Source organism: Solea solea, unplaced genomic scaffold (genome assembly GCF_958295425.1).
Source record: "Solea solea unplaced genomic scaffold, fSolSol10.1 scaffold_41, whole genome shotgun sequence".
Lineage (NCBI taxonomy): Eukaryota > Metazoa > Chordata > Actinopteri > Pleuronectiformes > Soleidae > Solea > Solea solea.
Window position 1 is genome coordinate 57,501 of NW_026704052.1, and position 2,500 is coordinate 60,000.

Below are 2,500 nucleotides of genomic sequence, written 5' to 3' on the forward strand. Positions count from 1 at the left end.
CAAGTAACTTGTGCGCCAAGATCTTGAGTTGGCCCCAGACACTGGCGGGCCATCGCTTCTCGGCCTTTTGGCTAAGATCAAGTGTAGTATCTGTTCTTATCAGTTTAATATCTGATATGTCCTCTATATGGGGATTAAATATTAAATGCATTTTTGAGCATTGGGCGGTGAAACCTGGGGCTTGCTCTCTTCACTCCTTGCATTGACCTGGTATTGCAGTGCCACCAGGAACGGTGCACCGTTCTCTTTTTTTCTGTGAAAACCAAAGCAAGGCTGAAACTGGAAGGACATTAACGTGTGCCCGTGCGTCAACGTGATTGCAAGCCCACGTTTCTTGTAAGGAAGCAGCAGTGTCAAAGCGTGCTGCCGTGTAAAAGTGTGCTGCAGTGTAAAAGCTTACAGCACCTGGTATTCCCAGGCAGTCTCCCATCCAAGTACTAACCAGGCCTGACCCTGCTTAGCTTCCGAGATCAGACGAGATCGGGCGTGCTCAGGGTGGTGTGGCCGTAAGCCGACGGGCAGGTGACACAGACTCCTTTTATAGACCAGGCAAGGCCCCCTGCTCGTGGAGGGGCTCAAAAGTCAGCCTTCCGAACACACTGCACTTGAGCCTTTATCGCCACTACCTGCTACACTCTATTCCAGTATTTGGAAGCTACATCGAGATGGGTAAGCTGCTGTTGGTGCCGTCAGGTCCAGTTGTTGCTGAATCTATAGGAAATGACAGCCAGGTATGCCAGTGAAAAGGTCGAGTGTTTCCTCTCCAATGTGTGCTGGAGGTTGAAGTTGAACACAGCACAGCATTAACGAGCACCTGAGTCAAGGCATTGGACTCTGGGACTATCCATTTCCTGCACCATCGGCCAAAGAGCTGTGTCTGGGAACAGCCACCCAGTGCTGGGCAAGTACACCTCATACTTACCTGGCAGGGGAGACACCATGATCAAGAAGGTGGTTCACCCAGGGCGAGGCTCAGCCATTGCACTCTGGTTGTGCTGACCCCTGCAAATTCCCCAAACGTGGGAATCTTGACTGCATAATGTTTGCTGGTGGGGTACTGCGTCCGCGCTCTCCCCCGATGACGTAGTTGTAAGCAAAGGTCAGCCGCCCAAAGTTCCGCCTTGTGTGCCCATCTCCAGGCTTCTCACGTGCTCGCAGAGCGACATCCCCAGTCTTTCCAAGTTGCTGGGAAAGGGATGGTTGTGGCTGTTGTCTTTTAGCTCTAAGGAAATGTCATGCTCCCTTTCCCGGCTCTTTGTAGGAGAACTGGATTGATGGAGATGGATCCATGGCCATCATGCCAAGGGTTAATACTTTGGTGCTTGTTCCGTCCACTCCTGTACATTGACCTGATATTGAAGCGATGCCAGGAGCAGCTCACCATTTCAGAAGCCCGGAGGAGCTGGGAAACGGCCCGGCAGTTTGTACTGCTCGGTGTGACACAGAGCTGCTTTGCTCATGCACTCACATCTACCACTAAACCTTGGAGGTGTGCCACAGCCTCAGCGATTGATAGAAAACTGCAGCACACAACCAACAGTAAGAATGCGCTTCCAAACATGCAGTCAAATGTGGGCGGTTGATTGGCCGGCAAACCAAAAACGTTGAAGAAAGGCTGTCCCAAGGTGGCCGGCCGGGCCGACCGAGACTGTGGTGACTCCGGCGGATAGACTCGTTGGCTGCCCTCAAGGAGAGGGGCTATGTCGACTCTGGTTTTTCTTCAAAATGCACAAGTCTTTCGCCTTTTACTAAAGACTTCCGTGGAGAGGAACGTCCGAGAGTTTAAGTTATTTTTGGTGGGCTTTGCTGTATGGCTGCGCCCTTTGAGTGTGTCAAATGTCAAGCAGCTGTCCGTCACGGCTCAGAGGTGCACTTAGATCACCTGGGGGCGGAGGTGATCGGCAGCAGCCTTTGTTATGCGCACTTCAGAAACATGGCACCACAACAAGTAACTTGTGCGCCAAGATCTTGAGTTGGCCCCAGACACTGGCGGGCCATCGCTTCTCGGCCATTTGGCTAAGATCAAGTGTAGTATCTGTTCTTATCAGTTTAATATCTGATATGTCCTCTATATGGGGATTAAATATTAAATGCATTTTTGAGCATTGGGCGGTGAAACCTGGGGCTTGCTCTCTTCACTCCTTGCATTGACCTGGTATTGCAGTGCCACCAGGAACGGTGCACCGTTCTCTTTTTTTCTGTGAAAACCAAAGCAAGGCTGAAACTGGAAGGACATTAACGTGTGCCCGTGCGTCAACGTGATTGCAAGCCCACGTTTCTTGTAAGGAAGCAGCAGTGTCAAAGCGTGCTGCAGTGTAAAAGTGTGCTGCAGTGTATAAGCTTACAGCACCTGGTATTCCCAGGCAGTCTCCCATCCAAGTACTAACCAGGCCCGACCCTGCTTAGCTTCCGAGATCAGACGAGATCGGGCGTGCTCAGGGTGGTGTGGCCGTAAGCCGACGGGCAGGTGACACAGACTCCTTTTATAGACCAGGCAAGG

At 51.6% G+C, this 2,500-nt stretch overlaps 6 non-coding genes across 6 annotated transcripts; 4 read left to right on the top strand and 2 right to left on the bottom strand.

Moving 5' to 3' along the window:
• Positions 1-51: 51 nt before the first annotated feature.
• On the top strand, positions 52-244 carry LOC131450208 (U2 spliceosomal RNA). Its single transcript, XR_009235142.1, has one exon. It is a non-coding gene; the product is annotated as a U2 spliceosomal RNA (small nuclear RNA).
• A 149-nt stretch (positions 245-393) lies between these two features.
• LOC131450088 (5S ribosomal RNA) lies at positions 394-512 on the bottom strand. Its single transcript, XR_009235028.1, has one exon. It is a non-coding gene; the product is annotated as a 5S ribosomal RNA (ribosomal RNA).
• Positions 513-914: 402 nt separating this feature from the next.
• On the top strand, positions 915-1,078 carry LOC131450168 (U1 spliceosomal RNA). The gene has a single exon (XR_009235104.1). It is a non-coding gene; the product is annotated as a U1 spliceosomal RNA (small nuclear RNA).
• A 626-nt stretch (positions 1,079-1,704) lies between these two features.
• On the top strand, positions 1,705-1,817 carry LOC131450298 (U5 spliceosomal RNA). The gene has a single exon (XR_009235215.1). It is a non-coding gene; the product is annotated as a U5 spliceosomal RNA (small nuclear RNA).
• Positions 1,818-1,996: 179 nt separating this feature from the next.
• On the top strand, positions 1,997-2,189 carry LOC131450243 (U2 spliceosomal RNA). Its single transcript, XR_009235177.1, has one exon. It is a non-coding gene; the product is annotated as a U2 spliceosomal RNA (small nuclear RNA).
• A 149-nt stretch (positions 2,190-2,338) lies between these two features.
• On the bottom strand, positions 2,339-2,457 carry LOC131450170 (5S ribosomal RNA). Its single transcript, XR_009235106.1, has one exon. It is a non-coding gene; the product is annotated as a 5S ribosomal RNA (ribosomal RNA).
• Between the last annotated feature and the right edge of the window lie 43 nt (positions 2,458-2,500).